Here is a 22,075-nt window from a genome sequence, read left to right on the forward strand (position 1 = left end):
ATGACTGGAAAGTGATGGTCAAAGCCTCGTCTATTTCCTCCCTTAACAGCCTGGGATGCATTTCATCCGGGCCTCGGGACTTATCTACTTTCAAAGCTGCTAAACCCCATAATATTTCCTCTCGCTATATATATTTCATCCAGAATATCACTCCTCCTCGATAGCAGCATCTGTATTACCCCTTTCCTTTGTGAAAGCAGATGCAAAGTATTCATTAAGAACCCTCCCAACATCTTCCGCCTCCAGCCAAAGATTAACCTCATGGTCTCAAATAGCCCCTACCCTATCTTTTTTTAACCCTCTTTCTTAATATATTTATAGAACATCTTGGTATTCCTTAATTTTACTGGCCAAGAATTTCTCATGCTCTCAGCATTCCTAATATCCTTTTAATTTTGCCTCAACTTTCTATATTCCTCTAGATTCTGAATTATTTAGCCGTTGGTATGACATTAACGTCGCTTCTTTTTCTTAATCCTCCCCTTGTAGATACCGGGACATTCAAGAGGCTCTAGAATTATTTTTCCCACCCGTTTTCTTGAAGGGCACATGTTTGGCCTGAGCCTTCCGGATATCCACCTTAAATGCCTCCCACTGTTCCAACACTAATTTACCCACAAGCAGCTGTTTACTGTCCACGATGACCAAATCGCTCCAACTTTGCTAAATTAGCTTTCCCCAATTCGGAAATTTTATTCCAGGTCTATAGTCCTTATCCATAACCAACTTGTATTTGACTGAATTATGGTCACTGGCACAATTGCTCCCCCAATAATACCCCTTCAACCTGCCAAGCTACAAGAATCCAAGACCGCCCCATATCGTGTTGGGCTTGCCACATACTGATTTTAAAGAATGCCTTTCAAGAATTTCGCACAATCTATACCCTTCACACTATATTTGTCCTAAACAATATTTGGAGTGTTAAAATCTACTATTATTACTAACCTTTGATTATTACACTTCGCAGCAAGTTGCCTATATATTTGCTCCACTATCTCCCTCCCACTGTTTGGGGGTCTATAATACACGCCCAGCAGTGTGATCGCCCCTCTTTTTTTCAATTCGACCCATATGGCCTCACCTGATTACTTTAAAATGTCTTCCCTCCTCACTGCTGTAATAGTTTATTTAATCAGTACCACAACGCACCCCCTCCCCCCCCACATCCTTCTTACCCCACTCTCTATCTTGTCAACATCCAGGGGTATTCATTATTCAGGAAAGATAGACAGAAAGGAAAAGGTGAGGTAGCGTTGCTGCTTAGAGGAAATTAACGCAACAGTAAGGAAGGGCATTAGCATGAGTAGAGCTGCGGAACACCAAAGGACAGAACGCGCTAGTGGGAGTTGGGTACAGACCATCAAACAGTAGTAGAGGTTGGGGATGGCATCAAACAGGAAATTAGAGATGCATGCCATAAAGAAACAGCAGTTATCATGGGTGACTTTAATCTACATATAAATTGAGCTAAACACTGGTAGCAATACACTGGAAGAATTTCCTGGAGTGGAAAAGGGATGGTTTTCTAGACTAATGTCGAGGAAGCAACTAGAGAGCTGGCTGTTGTGTAATGAGGATTAATTAGCAATCTTGTTGTGCGAGGCCCCTTGGGGAAGAATGAAAATGTGGTACAATTCTTCAAGATGGAGAGTGACAGTTAATTCAGAGACTAGTGTCCTGAACTTGAGGAAAGGTAGCTTCAATTGTATGAGATGTGAATTGGCTAGGATAGACTGCCGAATGATTGACGGTGGATAGGCAATAGCAGACATTTAAAGATCAAATGAATGAACTACAACAATTGTACATTCCTGTCTGGTGTAAAAAATGAAACTGGGAAGTTGGCTCAACCGTGGCTAACAAGGGAAATTAGGGATAGTATTAAATCCAAGGAAGAGGCATATAAATTGTCCAGAAAAAGCAGTAAATCTAAGGACTGGGAGAAATTTAGCATTCAGCAGAGGACAATGGGTTTAATTAGGAGGCAGCAAATAGAGTATGAGTAAACTTGCTGGGAACATAAAAACTGACTGAAAAAGCTTCGATAGATATGTGAAGACAAATGTAGGTCCCTTACAGGTAGAATCAGGCGAATTTTATAATGGGGGGGGGGGGGAAGAGAGAAATGGCAGAACAATTGAACAAATACTTTGGTTCTGTCTTCACGAAGGAAGACACACAACTTTCTGGAAATACTAGGGGGATGAGGGTCTAGCGAAAAGTAGGGACTAAAGGAAATCCTTAGTCAGGAAATTATGTTGGGGCAATTGATGGGATTGAAGGCCGATAAATCCCCAGGGCCTGATGGTCTGCATCCCAGATTACTTGAAGTGGCCCTCGAAATCGTGGATGCATTGGTGGTCATTTTCCAACATTTAATAGACTCTGGATCAGTTCCTATGGATTGGAGAGTAGCTGATGTAACCCCACATTTTTTAAAAAGGAGAGAAAACACGGAATTATAGACCAGTTAGTCTGACTTCGGGACTGGGGAAAATGTTGGAATCAATTTATTAAAGATGCAATAGCAACGCATTTAGAAAACTGTGACGGGATCGGTCCAAGTTGGCTTGTAATTATGAAAGTGAAATGATGCTTGACAAATCGTCTGGAATTTGAGGATGTAACTAGTAGAGTGGACAAAGGAGAACCAGTGGAGGTGGTGTATTTGGAATTTCTAAAGGCTTTTGACTAGGTCCCACACGAGATTAGTGTGCAAAATTAAAGCAAATGATATTGGGGTAATAGTCTGACATGGATAGAGAACTGGTTGGCAGACAGGAAGACAAGAGTAGGAATAAACGGGTGCTCTTCAGAATGGCAGGCAGTGACTAGTGGGGTAATGCAAGGTTCAATGATGGGACAGCAGCTATTTACAATATACATTAATTTAGAAGAAGGAATTGAATGTAATATCCAAGCTTTCAGATGACTCTAAGCTTGGTGGCAGTGTGAGGAGGATGCTAAGAGGCTGCAGAATGACTTGGACAGGTTAGGTGAGTGGGCAGATGCAGTATGATGTGGATACATGAGGTTATCTAGCAAAAGCAGGAAGACAGAATGTTGACAGATTAGAAAAAGGGAAGGTGCAACGAGACCTGTGTCATGCTGCATCAGCCATTGAAGGTTTGCATGCAGGTAAAGCAGGCGGTGAAGGCAAATGGCATGTTGGCCTTCATATCGGGAGGATTGAATATAGGTCCAGGAAGGTCTTGCTGCAGTTGTACAGGGCCATGGTGAGGCTGCACCTTGAATATTGTGTACAGTTTTGGTCTCCAAATCTGCGGAAGGACGTTCTTGTTGTTGAGGGAGTGCAGCGAAGATTCACCAGACTGATTCCCGGGTTGGCAGTACTGACATATGAAAGATTGGATCGACTAGGCTTATATTCACTGGAATTTAGAAGAATGAAACGAGAGCTCATAGAAACATATAAAATTCTGAAGACATTGGACAAGTGACATGCAGGACGAATGTTCTCGATGTTGGGAAAGGCCAGAAGCAGTGGTCACAGTCGAAGGATAAGGGGTAAGCCATTTCGGACCGAGATGAGCAGAAACTTCTTCACTCAATTGTGAACCTGTGGAATTCTCTACCAAAAAGTTGTTGAGGCCAGTTCGTTTGATATATTCAAAAGGCAGTTGGATGTGGTTCTTCCAACTTCAGTACCCCATTCCTGATTTCGATTAACCTTTGATCCCTTTAGCTGCATGATATTTAATAGTGGTGCAGCCTCGAAGGGCCGAATGGTCTACTTCTGCACCTATTTTCGATGTCTAAAAATCTTGACGGAATATAGATCTGCCAAACCGGCCCCTCTTTCAGCCATGTTTCTTTAATGGCTATAATGTCGTACCCCCATGTGTGTACCTCTGCTCTTTAGCTCATCCACCTTATTCGCTGTACTCCTTACATTAAAGTATATACCATTCATCACCGCGAGACCTCCTTGCTTAATACATACAAGCTTTGTTTTCTCTGTCTTACAAATTCGCTTTCTAGATTCTGGCTATCCAATGACTGCTTTACTTCCTTTACTTTTGCATTCATTCTCGGGTTCCCATCACCCTGCCAAGCTCGTTTAAACTCTCCCCAAGTCACGAGCAAAACTCCCCATGAGGATATTGGTCCCTGCGCTGCTGAGATGCAACCCTTCAGGTTTGTAAAAGTCCCATCTCCACCAGAAGCGGTCCCAATGCCTCAAGAATTTAAAGCCCTCCCTCCGACAGCAACTTTCCAGACACGTGTTGATCCTCTCTATCCTTCTATTCTTATACTCATTAGCACGTGGCACCCGTAGTAACCCAGAGATTACTACCGAGGCCCGCTCTCTACCCATAAACATTGAAATCAGAGCCAATTGACTTACCCCCTCCCCTAGTCTACACATCACTTTCCTCAAAACTGGGCTGTTGGAGCATCTCTGGACACGCCCCCCTCACGCACTGCCTGCCCCAGTAACGGCGGGGTGACCGGGATCCATACTATTAGCGGGGTGTGGTAGTCTACGTGTACACAAACCACTGTCTTCAGACTGAAATCCACCTTTGTCTTTCCCGCTGAACTTCAGAGGTGAACAAGGCGGGTCCAGGCTCGCTGGCGCTTGAGAAAACCGGGATCAGTGAAAAGTGGACAGGCGGAATTACCTGATCCATTTACGTTTCAGTTCAGTCTATTCCAAGGTCCCCTCTCTGAAATGTTTGTTCCATCGGTCAGTTTTACCTCCGCCGCCGGGGCTGCAGTCGGTGTAAACCTCCAACTTTGGTTACCTGAATGATTTCGGTCCGCTTTATTGTCTCTCCAAACATCAACCAGGCCCGGGAACACTTCCATCGGACGGAGTTTTGAAAACGGACCAGCGCCCGAGAGGTAACAGATTATGCCCGAAGTTTAATTCTCTAATACAGGGCCCTGTGACGCTTCACTCATTCTTCATTCGGGCAGTAAGTGGCCAGGGATGGCAAAATTTGGTCATCAAATTAATTATTTGTTTAACGCTTTTTTTATATACTTAATAAAGATCGTTCCTGTAAGGTTCTCGTCTCCGATGCTTGAGCTTCTTCCGGGTGAAGTGAGTAATTCGTTGTCCGAGGAATAACCAATGAGCCTGGGCGGGAGTCGGATGAACTCTGGCTTGGACCGTGTTCCAATCGGTGGTGCAGCAACAGATTTCGGCAATGTCTCGTGTGAATATTTCTCCTGGTCTCATGTGAATATTTCTGCTCCTTCCTTTCACGCCTCTTCCTTTCCTCCTGCTTTGGACCCATTAGGTCGCTCCTCCTGTTCATGAGCTTGCCCCACTGACCAATGGAAGCACAGCCGCTTCAGCAGTTGAATGTGCTGACTCAACTCCCCAGTCCCAGCACCGTCAATGTTCCATATTCAATGAGCAGACTGAACCGCTCGAGCTGTTAGCAAATTCCTTTAACCCTCAGTAACTGAGGCGGCGTTATCTCAGTGCTTCGCCCCTCCTTATATGCATCTACGTATTGTACCTCGATGACATCATACAAAAGACAAAGGGCTGGATTTAACCGGTCCTATGACGGCCTACGCACAGCATACGCTGTCGCAAGCGCCCTTGTGGGATTTCGGCTTATGGATGTGGGGGAGAAAAACAAACTCCAGAACTTGTGATATGTCCAGTTTCTCCATGACTGATCGCATCTATCTGCTGTAAATTCCCTTTCGCTGGTGCAGGATTGTAAGCCATTTCTAAAAATAATTTCAATTTAAAACGTCTATTCAATTTGTCCTGATTTAAAATGCCTAGTTTAATTTATCAATTTTATTTTTAATTTTGAAACTATTTTAGTCTTAATAGCTTTTTTAGGTAATTTCCAATATGCTTGGGGGAATTCTTTAATCCGTACTTTCTCATTGGTTGTCCTGACTCCCGTCAGCCCAGGTACAATTGCGAACTGCTTGCGTTATCAGAAGATTGCAGCTTCGAGTCCTGTCACGCTCGTCTAACTCTGCGTAATTTTGTATTCTCTGTTCTGAATTGTCCCAAATCGATTGTTTGACAGTGCTCGCCTGAAGTAACAGAAGGCCATTTGATTAGAGATACTCGCCCAGGTCACCAGCAGAATATTATCATGTATGGCAGTACTGGTAGCACAAATACCCTGCATGAGGAAACTCTAAGCTCAGAGCTCGAGGAGATCGCTCTCCTAGAGCTCGACCCTCGGAGTCGATCGGAGAGGCACCCTACCCTAAAAGCCCTCAGCAATGACGTAGATGCGAGTAAAAATAAATTATATCTATAGTGGCTGGAGTACCCAAATAACTCTTGAACTGCCTGACACCAATGATGAACACCCTTCAAACAGCCATGGCCGAGGTTTGTTCGGCACTTCAGACGTTCCAGCATCTGTGGGCTGCGCTCTGCGACCTCTGCACTAGATAAAGCGGGGGCATTCAATTAAGATGCTCAACAAACTGAGTCAGTCAGTTTTCCTAGAGAACTGCGAACAGTGACATTGCCCACATGGAGCGGCTCCACATCATGTCCCTACAATCACGGTCGAGCGTCAACAGACGGTCGGGACGCTCGAAAGAACTCCAGGACATCGTCCTCACGTCAGACTACCCTGATCATTGCTCGAGCTGACGTCGCTGCTGCCACGAAGAACGCAGACTTAGTGGAGGTCATAGCGAGACAAATGGCCGAGGCGAAAGTGGCAGAAGTCCAGGCCGAGGTGACCCTCAAGTTAATTCAAGCCAGGAAATCCATCGCCGTACAGCAAGCAAGGGTAGAGGAGATGGAGCGAGCCGGGCAAGAAACACGGAGGCCTTGTGTCCAAACCTCACCGGAACAGACCTCAAATGACCATGCCTCGCACTTTCGGCATCTCTCAGCCAGGTCGGCTCACTCTGCCACTGCATTCCGACTTCAGCCCGCAGCCCTGATCATTGAGCCAGCCGGAGTGGGGTGAAGAGCTGTCCCACCAGCCAGTGGCGTAGCACCAAACTACTCGAGCCTCCGTCATCTCGAGCCGGTTACCAACATGCAAGAGCCAACCCTCGACGTAACAATGGTATTGCCAACACTTGTCAGTGCCAGCCTACACATGAGCCCGATGTTTACGCTCCCCATCATATCATGTTGAAGCTATGGCAGACCAGCCACGCAGAAACTTGCTTTTCTCATCAAGTATACAAAGGACACGTTCAAACAATTGGTACAGGTTCCAACACTAGTATGGTGCGGACTCTGAAACGGCCTACAAGGAAGTGTGCAAGGAAATGGAGAGTTTTGGCAACAAGTTGAGGATTACGACATCCATTTTTCGGAAACTTGTCCAGCTTTTGAAGTTCAAGGCGGATGAAGCCACAAGCTTCCCGAACTTGCTGAATTCTGCACAAATCGCAGCGCAAATGGATGACTTTTCCGAATTGTGGCTGCTCAACTATCCCCACTATCTTCGCCCAACATTCAGAACTCCATACCTACTTATGCAACGCATGGAGGGAGCATTTATCGGAGCATAAGACTGATACTGGCAGCTACTCCTTTCACCTAAGCTGGCTAAATATCTTGCAGTAAGCCAGACACCAGTAACAGCGACCTTTTGTGCAGTTTGCCTCGTACACAGACTGAAAAGAAGATGACCATTATTCTCCGACAAAGGAACGACTGACCACTTGTACGTGCCTCTGGGTCCTACCCCACCGAAGGCAGGAGGGTAAGTAAGGTGGAGGTCACGGTTGGCAGTGATGGCACGTGTCATACCTAATATGAGACTGAACTCCCACATACAGATGACACCAGCCTAGAAGCCAAATCACGCACGAAGAGGAACCAAACTCTGGGTAAGCATTTTTAATCCTTATTTTTAGACGGAGTGTATTGGTTGGAGTGAGTTTAATTCTTGTCATGAAGTACTCCAACCAGAGGATGGCATTTTCCCAATTGAACGGAAAAGAGCAGAGAAAGAAAAACCAGAGGAAACCAGCAGCCACAGAGTAAACAAGCATCCATTTTAGCTCATTGTGTAATTTTAGTTAAGAACGAACCTCCTGCTATATTAAACCTACCCAGAAGTAAAGTGATGTAAGAAGCTTCTCATTCAATTGTTCTGGAATTGTTGTATGTGATGTACGGTAAAATAAATAACTTTTCGATTACTGCTTTTATTTGGTTGGTAATATTATAAGAATGTTAGATCTGTATTTTATTCTTTATCACCAGTTTTCGCACATTATAAAAGGATTTGGATTCTGAAGCTCGGACCTTCGGCCACATGTCTTGGTGTAGAGTTGAACCCAGCTGGAGAATCAGAGCTATGCTCGCGTTAGGCTACATTCTGACAGAAACCGGTACAAGAACCCCCTAAGTTCCATGTTAATGACGCCCTCTCCTAATTCCCCATGCATTTTGAATCTCCTGTTTCTTTTGCTCCAAATTATTTTGTTTATGGAACGCTTATCGCCTTGTTTCTGGATCTCATAATTACCCTGTTGCTGGAGCTAATTCCCCTGTTTCTTGAACCAATTCACCTGTTGCTGTGGCTGAAAAGTCCTCTGCTCCTGGACCACCTCATTCCTCCTCTTTCTGGAGCGAATTAACATATTTCTGGAAATGATTTCTCTTTCTGGAGTTCATAATTCTTGTGTTTGTGGAGTACCTACTTCCCCAGTTTGTGGTAATTCCGATGTTTCTGGAGCTAATTCCCCTGTTTCTGGAATTAATTCCTGTAACTAAGGAAATCCCATTACCTGTTTCTGAGGCTAATTTCTCTGCTCCTGAAGCTTCAGGAGCACAGTTCCCTGCATTTTCACGTGATTGTTTGTCATCTTGTCGCCAGTTGTTAGTTACATTAGTTTATTATGAGCCTGCGTACTGTAGACATGAGTAAATGGGACCTTAGCTCCTTTATTCAAAATCCAGAGTGTTGATACAACATGGCAGGCCTGCTTATATGTAGTGCTCCCAAGGGATGCAGGGATCCCTTGAGACTCCAACAGGCATGCCCTCTGGTGGTCGTATGATACAAGTTACTTAGGTTGTATACAAAACAAGGTGTTCTTGTTGCAGCGCAATTAGTAGAGCACACTTTAAATAGTCTATTCGGATCGCCAAATATCGCGAAATTATCAGCCACATAAAAAGAACAATTAGCTGCTCCATAAACATCTGAATTTTGGAGCTCCAAAAATGGCATTTGGGAGCTCCATAAAAAAGGGAATTCGCTTCAGAAACAGGGGCCCTTGTAACTCCAGGACGAGGGGAATTAGCTTCAGATACAGTGGTATAGTCTCCATAAACAGGCGTCTTAGCTTGAGAAATTACAGAATTGCTCCAGAAAAATAGAAATTAGGACGTCCACAAACCACGATAGTAGGAGCCCCAGAAAATGGATAATTAGCTCCAAGATCAGGGGAGTTCGGATCAGCAGAAACAGCAACTGTATCAGCTCCAGGAATGCGTGAATTAGCTCCGGAACAAATTAATTCACTCCACGAACAGGGGATCGTGAAGCTCCAGGAACAGGGGAATTAGGTCAAGGACCAGGGAATTAGCTGCAGAAATTGCGCAATTATGAAATACAGAAAAAGGGCAACTAGCTCCAGGAACGTGATTTTACAGAGAAAATAGCAGTAGGCCATTCGACTCTAAGAGACTGCAGCACCATTCAGTAAGATCATAGCTGATCATTCACCTCAGTACTCATGTCCTGCTTTCTCTCTATACCCCTTGATCCCTTTATCCGCAAGGGCCGTATCTAACTCCCTCTTGACTATATCTAATGAACTGGCCTCAACAACTTTCTGTGGCAGGGAATTTCACAGGGTAATAACTCTCTGACTAAATGGCATACCCCCTATCCTTAGACTGTGACCACTGGTTTTGGACTTTCCTAGTATCGGGAACATTCTTCCTGCCTCTAACCTGTCCTCTCCCGTCAGAATTTTATATATTTCGATGAGATCCCCTCTCATTCTTCTAAAACTCCAGTGAATACAGGCGCCGTCGATCCAGTCTCTCCTCATATGTCAGTCCTGCCATCCCGGGAATCAGTCTGGTGAAACTTCGCTGCACTCTCTCAATAACAAGAACGTCCTTCCTTAGATTAGAAGACCAAAACTGAATGCAATATTCCAGGTGAAGCCTCACCAAGGCCCTGTACAACTGAACTAAGACCTCCCTGCTCCTATACTCAAATCCCCTAGACATGAAGGCCATTTGCTTGCTTCAATGCGTGCTGTACCTGCATGCCAACTTTCAATGACTGATGTACCATGACACCCAGGTCTCGTTGCACCTCCCCTTTTCCTCATCTGTCACCATTCAAATGATATTCTGCATTCCTGTTTTTTCCACCAAAGTGGATAACCTCACATTTATCCACATTTTACTGTATCTGCCATGCATTTGCCTATTAACCTAACCTATCCATGTCACCCTGCAGCCTCTTGGCATCCTCCTCACAGCTCACACCGCCACCCAGCTTAGTATCATCTGCAAACTTGAAGATATTACACTCAATTCCTTCATCTAAATCATTGATGTATATTGTAAATAGCTGGAGTCCCAGCACTGGACCCTGTGACACCACACTTGTCACTGTCTACCATTCTGAAAAGGACCCATTTATCCCGACTCTCTGCTTCCTGTCTATCATACAGTTCTATATCCACTTCAATACCTTACTCCCAAGAAATGTGCTTTAATTTTGCACACTAATCTCTTGTGTGGGACCATGGCAAAAGCCTTTCTGAAAACCAAAATACACCACATCCACTGGTTCTCCCGTGTGCACTCTACTGGTTACGTCCTCAAAAAATTCTCGAAGTTTTGTCAAGCATGATTTCCATTTCATAAATCCATGCTGACTTGGACCGATCCTGTCACTACTTCCCAAATGCGCTGCTATTTCATCTTTAGTAACTGATTCCAGCATTTTCCTCACTGCCGATGTCCGGCTAACCAGTCTATAATTCCACGTTTTCTCTCTCCCTCCTTTTTTAAAAAGTTGTGTTACATTAGCTACCCTCCAGTCCATAGGAACTGATCCAGATTCGATAGACTGTTGAACAATGATCACTAATGTTTCCACTATTTCTAGGGCCACTTCTGTAAGTATTCTGGGATGCAGACTATCAGGCCCTGGGGATTAATCGGCCTTCAATCCTATCAATTTCTCAAACAATATCCTGACTAATAACGATTTCCTTCAGTTCCTCCTTCTCACTAGACGCTCGGTCCCCTAGTATTTCCAGAAGGTTATTTTTGTCTTCCTTCGTGAAGACAGAACTTAAAATATTTGTTCAATTAGTCTGCCATTTCTTTGCTCACCATTATAAATTCACCTGATTCTGACTGCAAGGGACCTTCGTTTGTCTTCACTAATCTTTTACTCTTCTCCTATCATCTATCAAAGTTTTTGCAGTCAGTTTTTATGTTCCCCACAAGCTTCCTCTCATATATGCTATTCCCCCCACCCCCCTACTAATGTCCTCTGCTGAATTCTAAATTTCTCCCAGTCCTCAGATTTGCTGCTTATTCTGGGCAATTTATGTGCCTCTTCCTTGGATTTAACACTATCCCTAATTTGCCTTGTTAGCCACCGCTGAGCAACAACCCCCGTTTTATTTTTACTGCAGACAGGAATGTACAATTGTTGAAGTTCCTCCATGCGATTTTTAAATATCTGCCAATGCCTATCCACCGTCAACCCTTTACGTACCATTCGCCAGTTTATTCTAGCCAATTCACATCTCATTCCATCGAATTTACCTTTCGTTAAGTTCAGGACCCTAGTCTCTCAATTAACTATCTCTCTCCATCTTAATGAAGAATTTTACTATATTATGGTCACTCTTCCCCCAAGTGGCCTCGCACAACAAGATTGCTAATTAGTCCTTTCTCATTACACATCACCCAGTCTAGAATGGCGAGCCCTCTAGTTGGTTCCCCGACATATTGGTCTAGAAATACATCCGTAATACACTCCAGGAAATCCTCCTCAACCGTACTGTTACCAGTTTGGCCACCCCAATCCATACTTAGATTAAAGGCGCCCATGATAAATGCTGCACCTTTATTGCACGCATCCCTAATTGCTTGTGGGATGTTGTCCCCAACCTCATTAGTACTCTTTCGTGGTCGTACACAACGTCTACTAGCGTTTTCTGCCCCTTGGTATTCCGCAGCTCTACTCATACAGATTCCACATCATCCAATCTAATATCCTTCCTTACTGTTGCGTTAATTTGCTCTTTAACCAGCAACGCAACCCCACCTCGTTTTCCTTTCTGTCTATCCTTCCTGAATGCTGAAAGCACCTTGATGTTGAGTTCCTAGCCTTGGTCACCCTGGAGCCATGTCTCCGTAATCCCAATTATATCATATTCGTTAATAGCTGCCTGCAGAGTGAGTTCATCCACCTTATTATGAATACTCCTCGCATTGAGGCACAGAGCCATCAGGCTTGTATTTTTAACACACTTTGTCCCGTTAGAATTTTGCTGTAATGTGGTCGTTTTTAATTTTTACCTTGTGTTTCTCTGCTCTCCCCTTTTACTTTTCCTCTTTCTATCTTTGGCTTCTGCGCCAACTTGACTTCCCTCTGTCTCCCTGCATAGCTTCCCACCCCCTGCCATATTAGTTGAACACCTCCCCAACAGCACTAACAAACACTCCCCCTAGGATATTGGTTCTGGTCCTGCCCAGGTGCAGACCGTCCCGTTTGTACTGGGCCTACCTCCCCCAGAACAGGTTCCAATATCCCAGAACTTTGAATCGCTCGCTCCTGCACCACTCCTCCCCAAGCCACGCATTCATCTTATCTATCCTACTATCTCTACTCTGACTAACACGTGGCACTGGCAGCCAGCCTGAGATTACTACCTTTGAGGGCCTACCTTTCAATTTAATTCCCAGCTCCCTACAATCAGCTTGTAGGATCGTATCGCATTTTTTACCTATATCGTTGGTACCTAAATGCAGCATGACAACTGGCTGTTTACGCTCCACCTGCAGAATTTCCTGCAGCCTCTCTGGAACATCTTTGACCATTGCACCAAGGAGGCAACATACCATCCTGGAGTCTCTGTTGCGACCGCAGAAACGCCTATCTATTCCCCTTACAATAGAATCCCGGACCACTATAGCACTCCCATTCTTTTTCCTGCTCTCCTGTGCATCAGAGCCACCCACGGTGCCAAGACCTTTGCTGCTGCTACCTTCCCCTGATGAGCCATGTCCCCCAACAATATCAAAAACGGTATATTTGATTTAGACGGAGATGACAGCAGGGTACTCCTGCACTGCCTTCCCATTCCTGTTCTGCTTGATGATCCCCCATCCCCTATCTGCCTGTGTAACCTTTACCTGCGTTGTGACCAACTCATTAAACGCTCTATTCTCGAAATCCTCAGCATCGTGGATGCTCCAGAGTGAATCCATCCACAGCTCCATTGCCCTAATGCGGTCTCCAGAAATAGTCAATATAACTGCAGAGACAAGGGGATTTCCTCCTGAAACAGGATATTAACTAGAAACAGTGGATATAGCGCTAGAGACAGGGGAATTGGGATCTCCGGAGACAAGGTAATGTAAAAGCAAAATACTGCAGATGCTGGATACTTGAATAACAACAGAAAATGCTGGAAATTTCAGCAGGTCAGGCAGCATCTGTGCTGAGGAAGCCGAGTTAAAGTTTCGGGTTGATGACACTTTGTCAGAACTGGAAAGTGTTGGAAAAGAACAGACTCTTGAATTAAACACTAATACAAAAGCAAAAGAGCGTGGATGCTGGAATCTGAAATGAAAACAGAAAATGCTGTAAATCTTAGCAGGTCAGGCAGCATCTGTGGAGAGGAATTAACTAATACAAAAGCAAAATACTGGTGATGCTGGAATCCGGAACAAAAAGAGAAAATGATGATCCTCCCCTCCCCCTATCACTGCTTGTTAAGAATCTGATCTTTTCCCACACTCTCCACTTCTGACGAAGTGTCATCGACCAGAAACGTTCATATTGCTCCCTCTCCACAGATGCTGCCTGACCTGCCGAGATGTCCAGCATTGTATGTTTCTACAACAATTGATGTGTCCCCAAACTCTATCTACGTATTAGCTGTCCTGTGCAATCCCTTAGGTTCCTCTTGCACATAATTTGGCAATAGATGATAATTAATAGAGATTCCAAGATATAACCAGGAAATACATTTACAACAAACAGATGTTCTCTGCAATGAAATTATAAATAAAACTAATGCATTATAATAGACAAACACTAACGCAGGTAAGCCTATTTACTTACATACCAAAGAACAACTCACAGCTACTCGTGTCAATAACACATATACACCACAATATGATTACAACCATCAGAGATCAAAGAAAATTTTACTCGCTGTGGATCCTCGGCAAATGCTGCTGTGCCTGTTTTTAGCGTGCTTGTGCTCAGTGTATGGGAAGATTTTGCCGGGCTGCGGGATATCGGGGCTGCATTTCCCTCCTTCAGAGACTGAGAGATCCGCCAGCACGGGAGGAGCATTTAATTTGTCGCGCAATGCCCTTCTCTAAAATGTGAAGAGACGAGAAACTGGACAGAGTGTCAATAAAAAGTAACAGAAAAAGAGTGAATTAATCTAACAAAATTCATGTTGAAAATTATTGTCACGCAATTTCTGAACAGCCCATCCCTCAAGCACTGTCCCGAAATGAAACCAGCCTTTCCCCTTAAAATGAAGGAAAGACAAAATAACCAAAAATTACCGAAACCCGGGATTGAACCAGGAACCTTTAGACCTACAGTCTAACCCTCTCCCAAATAAGCTATTTTGGCATCTGAACAAATGAAAGACAACACATTTTTGAAAAAAAAACTATTCCCGGAAGGAATTGCCCCAACCACACAGCCATCACTTCGGGCCAATGAGTCCTGACCAGATCTCGGAGCTCAGGTTGTGTTGATGCATAATAAAAATCTGAATGCCCAGGTTATGTTTTCACTGCCCAACGCCCCGGAATCAAACCCGCTTTCGCGGCGATGAGTGCACCGAATTCTGACCACTAGACCATCAAAGTTAAGAGTTGCAATACAAGGAGAAATGTAATGATATTGATGTTGAATCTTGGTTAGTTCAAACAATCCATGATTCCTCGCCTGGGAAATTCAGAGCTTGGAAATCGCTTGTGAATGCTATACATAGACACACAGTGAGCCAATGTACAATGTAGGAGGGGCCCAGGCCAAATGAACGCTCAGAATAAGTTATCAGTGCCCATGGTCCAGGCATTCTCTGATTCCAGTCTTGCACAAGTTGCGAAGTTTAAAATGCTGAATATTTCCACACTGGCAATGCATTGACTGATGATAAGCTCGAGTGATGTGCCGCAAAAAGGTACAAGGAAGATTAAAGATAGCGATGATTGGCAACATTTACGGTGTCAATCAGCAATTGTAGTTCCACTTGTTGAGCGAGATCTCGTCATTTACTGCTGACTTTAAAACAGAAGGCACAGAACTGTATGTGTTAACACTGCAATGAAGGACGCGCTGATGGTGCTTGAGGCAGCAACAGTGTGGAGAGCTGTAAATTTGATCAGGGACAGCCTTGCAGTTCGAACCGCCAAAAATACAACGTTCTTTACACCGGAATCGAACCCAGGTCTCCGCCAGTTAAAACACGGAATGCTACTCACAACATCACGATGGAAGCGGCTGCATATTATTTTGCCAGCAAGCAGACCAACCCAGTCCTTCCTCCTTGCTCCTTCGAAATTCTCATCACATTCGCGCCAGGCAAAACGGTTCGTAGCAAATGGCATTTTTTTGGGAGAACACCAAAGACATTTCCACGCAACCACAGCATTAAGTGCGGGTAGGCGTCCATTGAAATCACGGGATTTGTCACTCTCGGTGCCGGGTGAACATTTCATTTGATGTTTTTGTCCTGAACTGCAGCCTTTTGCCCATCTCCGGGCGACAGAACCGTTCTGTCTGTCTGTTCCTACTTGTGACCATTTCCGGGAACAGACCTCTGGTTCATCGTTTATCAGCAAACCAAGAAAGACAAATAAACTGAAAGATGTTCCTCTGCACCGACTCGGCAAAGAAGCAATGGCTGTTATTCCAAATAATTACCAACCCATGGGATTCAGTGTGGATTTGTTTCATTATAAAGATTTGATTTTAAATATGACGAAAAACCGAATAAAAATTATGAAAAAAATTTCGATGGCCCGTACGGGGTTCGAACCCGCGCTCTTGGCATTATTATCTCCGTGCACTAATGAACTGAGCTAACCAGCCATAAATAGCACTAAAGCTGCGCGAAAGCCCAGCCTGAGTTGGACTGTGTTTCCGGCTCACACTGGGTGACAGAGTGATTGCAGAAACATTGAACACATCACATCGCTTAAACATTGTTCACAGTTCATGTACAAAACTGGGCAGAGTGTAAATAGAACGTAACAGGAAAATAGCGCTGAATCTAAAAGAAATTCAAGCAGAAAATTATTATCACTCAACCGCTTAAAAGCCCATCCCTCAAGCACTGTCCCGATATAAAACCAGATTCTCCCCTTAAAATGACCATAAAACAAACGAGACAAACCTGAGAATTGAACCAATGACGATTCGAACTTAAGTTTAACTCTCACCCAGCTGAGCTACTTCAGCACGGCAACAAACTCCGCACAAATTTCTCACATCTTTATGAAAGAAAAGCTAACCCCGGGAGGACTTGCCCCGCCCACTCAGTCCTCATTTCGGAGCAATGGGTCCCAAACACATCTTGGAGCTCAGGTTGTGTTAATGTAATGTATAATGATATTGAAAATCTTAATGCTCATGTTAGCTAAGTTGCTAAGTTCAAAATGTGCATTTTTCCGCACTGGCAATGCATTGACTGATGATAAGCTAGAGTGATGTGGTGTAAAAAGACGAAAGATAGCCATGATTGGCAACATTTACGGTGTCAATCAGCAATTGTAGGTCCACTTGTTGAGCGAGATCGAGATATTTAGTGCAGAATTTAAAACAGAAGTTTGTGTTGTATCACGACAATCAGCGATCCGCTGCTGATGGTTGGGGCAGCAACAGTGTGGTGAGCTGCAAATTTATTCCGGAACAGCCTTGCAGTTTAAACGGTCGAAAATCCGCGAAACGAACCTGGATCGCAGCGGTAAAAACCCAACACCTAACCAGTAGAGCAGCAGGGAAGCTTTTTAGAAACGTTTAAAATTAAATATTTATAATGAAATAAATCCACACGGAGTCCCAAGGGTTGGGAGTTACTTAGAACTACAGCCATTGCTTCTTTGCCGACTGGATGCAGAGAACAACTTTCTGTTTATTTGTGTTTCTTGGTTTGCTGATAAACGATGAACTGGAGATCTGTTCCCGTCAATGGTTATAAGCAGAACAGACAGAGAGAACGGTTCTGTCGACTGGAGATGGGCAAAAGGCTGCAGTTCAGGACAAAAGCACCAAATGAAATCTTCACCCGGCACATTGAGTGAAAATTGCCGAAAAAAGGACAGAATGAAATAGATTTCAGTTGATGCCTAGCCGCACTTAACGCTCCAGTTGCGCGGACCTGTCTGAGGTGTCTCCACAAAAACTGCCATTTGCTACGAACAGTTTTCCCTGGCGCGAATGTGATGAGAATTTCGAAAGAGCAAGGAGCAAAGACTGGGTTGGTCTGCTTGCTGGCACAGACAATTTCAGCTGTTTTGTGGTGGTCTAATGGTTAGGATTCGGCGCTCTACCGCTGCAGCCCGGGTTCGATTCCCGGTGAGGGAGCATTGATATTTCCAGTGGTTCAAACTCCAAATTGATCCTGAACAAAGTTACAGCTCATCTCACTGTTGCTGCCACAGCCATCAGCAGCGCATCGTTCATTGTCGTGATACAACATGCACTTCTGTTTTAAAGTCTCCACGAAATGACTAGATCTCGCTCAACAAGTAGAACTACAATTGCTGATTGACACCGTAAATGTTGCCAATCGCGGCTATCTTTAGTCTTCCATCTACCTTTTTGCGCCACATTACTCTAGCTTATCATCAGTCAATGCATTGCAACTGTGGAAATATTCAGCAGTTTAAACTTCGCAACGTGTGCAAGACTGGAACCAGAGAATGCCTGGACCATGGGCACTGGTAACTTACCTGAGCATTCATTGGGCCCATCCTATATTGAACATTGGCTCGCTGTGTATCAATGTTTCGCATTCACAGATGATTTCCAAGCTCTGAATTTCCCGGCAGAGAATTCATGGAGTGTTTGATCTAACCGAGATTCAACATCACTATCGTTAAATCTTTCCTTGATTCGCGACTCTTATCTCTCTTCAGCATATCACTGCTAAGGACTGAACCTGCTTTAATTTCACCTTGCCTCGGGGTCAGTGCGGCTGAATAGGATTTCGGCCCGTCTCCCTTTCACAGTGCCGAGAAAAGAACTGGGAATTTTACTGACATTTTATGTTCTGAAACAGTTATAAACTCTCCAGTATATTTCACAAGCTGAATTAGGAGGGGGAAGATAGAGTGTATTTATGAACACTTCAGCAGAACATTAAATCAACATATGGAACTAAAATTGCTGATTGACACTGTACGTTTTGCCAACATTTAACTGCAGTGTGAGAATAATCACAATGATCATTATTCTTCCATGTACGTTCTGGCGCGGCATCACCCGAACAAACCGAGCTGATGACAGCACGGCTATCAATCAATGAAATGCCAGTGCGGAAAAATGCACATTTTGAACTTAGCAACGTGTACAAGACCGGAATCAGAGAGTGCCTGGATCGTGGGCAGTGATAAGTTAACATGAGCATTAAGATTTTCAGTATCATTATAATTACATTAACACAACCTGAGCTCCGAGATGTGTTTGGGGCCCATTGCCCCGAAATGAGGACTGAATGTGCGGGGCAATTGCTTCCGGGGTTAAGTTTTCATTCAAAAAGGTGTGAGAAAGTTTTGCTTTGCTTTCTGTCTGGCAGAAATAGCCCAGTTGTTAGAGCGTTAGACTCAAGATCAAAAGGTCACTGGTTCCCTCCCGGGTTTTGGCAATATCTGGTGATTTTGCATTCCCTTCATATTCAGGGGAGAAGCTGGTTTGAAATCGAAACAGTGCTTGAGGGATGGGCTCTTCAGCAGTTGCGTGATAATAATTTTCGACATGAATTTATTTTAGATTCAGCGCTCTTTTTCTGTTACGTTCTATTTACACTCTGTCCAGTTTTGTATATGTTTAAACGGTGCGATGTGTTCAATGTTGATGCAGTAACTCTATCACCCAGTGTGAGCCAGAAACACAATCCACGCAGACGGGGCTTTCACGCACCCTTGGGGCGCTTTGTAGCCGGTTAGCTCGGTTGCTTAGAGCGTGGTATTAATAAAGCCAAGAGCAGGGGCCATCCCAATATTTTTCATAATTTTTATTCGGTTTTTAGTAACTTTTACAATCAAATCCTTATAATGAAAGAAATACACACGGAATCCCAAGGGTTGGGAATTATTTGGAATAACAGCCACTGTGTCTTTGCCGACAGGTTGCAGAGCACAACTTTCTGTTTATTTAAGTTTCTTGGTTTGCTGATAATCGATGCACTGGAGACCTGTTCCCGTAAATGGTTATAAGCAGGAACAGACTGACAGAACGGTTCTGTCGCCCGGAGATGGGCAAAAGGCTGCAGTTCAGGACAAAAACACCAAATGAACTCTTCACCCTGCACCGAGTGCGAAAATTGCTGAGGAAAGGACAGAATGAAATAGATTTCAGTGGATGCCTAGCCGCACTTAACGCTCTGGTTGCGCGGACATCTCTGAGGTGTTCTCCACAAAAACTGCCATTTGCTACGAACAGTTTTCCCTGGCGCGAATGTGATGAGAATTTCGAAAGAGCAAGGAGGAAAAACTGGTTCGGTCTGGTTGCTGGCGCAAACAATTTCAGCAGTTTCTCTGGTGGTCTAGTGGTTAAGATTCGGCGCTCTCAGTCCTGTGGCCCGGGTTTGATTCCCGGTCAGGGAATGTTGTGTTTCCGGTGTTTCAAACTCCAAGTATGTTCCTGAACAAACTTGCAGCTCACCTCACTGTTGCTGCCCCAGCCATCAGCAGCGCATCGTTCATTGTCCTGAGACAACATGCACTTCTGTTTTAAAGTCTGCACTAAATGACTAGATCTGGCTCAACAGGTCGAACTACAATTGCTGATTGACACCGCAAATGTTGGCAATCGTGGCTATCTTTAGTCTTCCATCTACCTTTTTGGGCCACATTACTCTAGCTTATCATCAGGCAATGCATTGCAACTGTGGAAATATTCAGCATTTTAAACTTCGCAACGTGTGCAAGACTGGAACCAGAGAATGCCTGGACCATAGGCACTGGAAACTTACCTGAGCATTCATTGGGCCCATCCTATATTGAACATTGGCTCACTGTGTGTAAATGTTTCGCGTTCACAGGCGATTTCCAAGCTCTGAATTTCCCAGCAGAGAATTCATGGAGTGTTTGATCTAACCGCGATTCAACATCACTATCGTTAAATCTCTCCTTGATTCGTGACTCTTATCTCTCTTCAGCATATCACTGCTAAGGACTGAACCTGCTTTAATTTCTCCTTGCCTCGGGGTCAGTGTGGCTGAATAGGAGTTCGGCCCGTCTCACTTTCACAACCCATCAGTGCCGAGAAAAGAACTGGGAATTCTACTGACATTTTATGTTCTGAAACATTTATAAACTCTCCAGTATTTTTCATTGTGTCTTCAAAACTGTGAGATCTAGCCTGTTGTGCAATCTTCGTGTCTTTATGAACACTTCAGCAGAACATTAAATCAACATATGGAACTAGAATTGCTGTTTGACACTGTACGTTTTGCCAACATTTAACTGCAGTGTGAGAACAATCACAATGATCATTATTCTTCCATGTACGTTCTGGCGCGGCATCACCCGAACAAACCGAGCTGATCACAGACCGGCTATTAATCAATTCATTGCCAGTGCGGAAAAATGCACATTTTGAACTTAGCAACGTGTACAAGACTGGAATCAGAGAGTGCCTGGATCGTGGGTAGTGATAAGGTAACATGATTATTCAGATTTTCAGTATCATTACACATTACATTAACGCAACCTGAGCTCCGAGATGTGTTTGGGACACATTGCTCCGAAATGAGGACTGAATGTGCGGGGCAATTCCTTCCGGGGGTAAGTTTTCTTTCAAAAAGGTGTGAGAAAGTTTTGCTTTGCTTTCTGTCGGGCCGAAATAGCTCAGTTGGGAGAGCGTTCGACTGAAAATCTAAAAGTCCCTGGTCCAATCCTGGGTTTCGGCAATGTCTGGGGATTTTGCGTTCCCTTCATATTCAGGGGACAAGCTGGTTTGAAATCGAAATAGTGCTTGAGGGATGGGCACTTCAGCAGTTGTGTGATAATAATTTTCGACATGAATTTTTTTTAGAAACAGCGCTCTTTCTCTGTTCCTTTCTATTTAAACTGTGTCCAGTTTTGAATATGTAGAGTGAACAATATTTAAGCGATGCGATCTGCTCAATGTTTATGCAGTAACTCTATCACCCAGTATGAGCCAGAAACACAATCCCCTCAGGCTGGGCTTTCACGCATCTTTGGGGCAATTTGTAGCCGGTTAGCTCGGTTGGTTAGAGCGTGGTATTAATAAAGCCAAGAGCACGGGCCATCCCAATGTTTTTCATGAATTTTATTCGGTTTTTAGTAACTTTTATGAACAAATCTTTATAATGAAAGAAATAATCACGGAATCCCAATGGTTGGGAATTATTTGGAATAACAGCCATTGCCTCTTTGCCGACGGGGTGCAGAGCACAACTTTCTTTTTATTTGTGTTATTGGTTTGCTGATAAACGATGAACTGGAGACCTGTTCCCGTAAATGTTTACAGGCAGGAACAGACAGACAGAACGGTTCTGTCGCCCGGAGATGGGCAAAAGGCTGCAGTTCAGGACAAAAACACCAAATGAAATCTTCACCCGGCAGCGAGAGTGAAAATTGCCGAAAAATGGACAGAATGAAATAGATTTCAGTGGAAGCCTAGCCGCACTTAACGCTCTGGTT

At 44.2% G+C, this 22,075-nt stretch overlaps 1 protein-coding gene and 1 non-coding gene across 2 annotated transcripts in view; both read left to right on the forward strand.

The window, feature by feature from the left end:
* LOC139248232 (zinc finger protein 84-like) overlaps positions 1–22,075 on the forward strand; it is a 1,036,220-nt gene that overhangs the window by 433,119 nt on the left and 581,026 nt on the right. The gene's annotated exons all lie outside the window — the stretch shown is intronic.
* trnaf-gaa (transfer RNA phenylalanine (anticodon GAA)) lies at positions 21,246–21,318 on the forward strand. The gene has a single exon. It is a non-coding gene; the product is annotated as a tRNA-Phe (tRNA).

The sequence above is a fragment of the Pristiophorus japonicus genome, unplaced genomic scaffold, assembly GCF_044704955.1.
Source record: "Pristiophorus japonicus isolate sPriJap1 unplaced genomic scaffold, sPriJap1.hap1 HAP1_SCAFFOLD_29, whole genome shotgun sequence".
Lineage (NCBI taxonomy): Eukaryota > Metazoa > Chordata > Chondrichthyes > Pristiophoridae > Pristiophorus > Pristiophorus japonicus.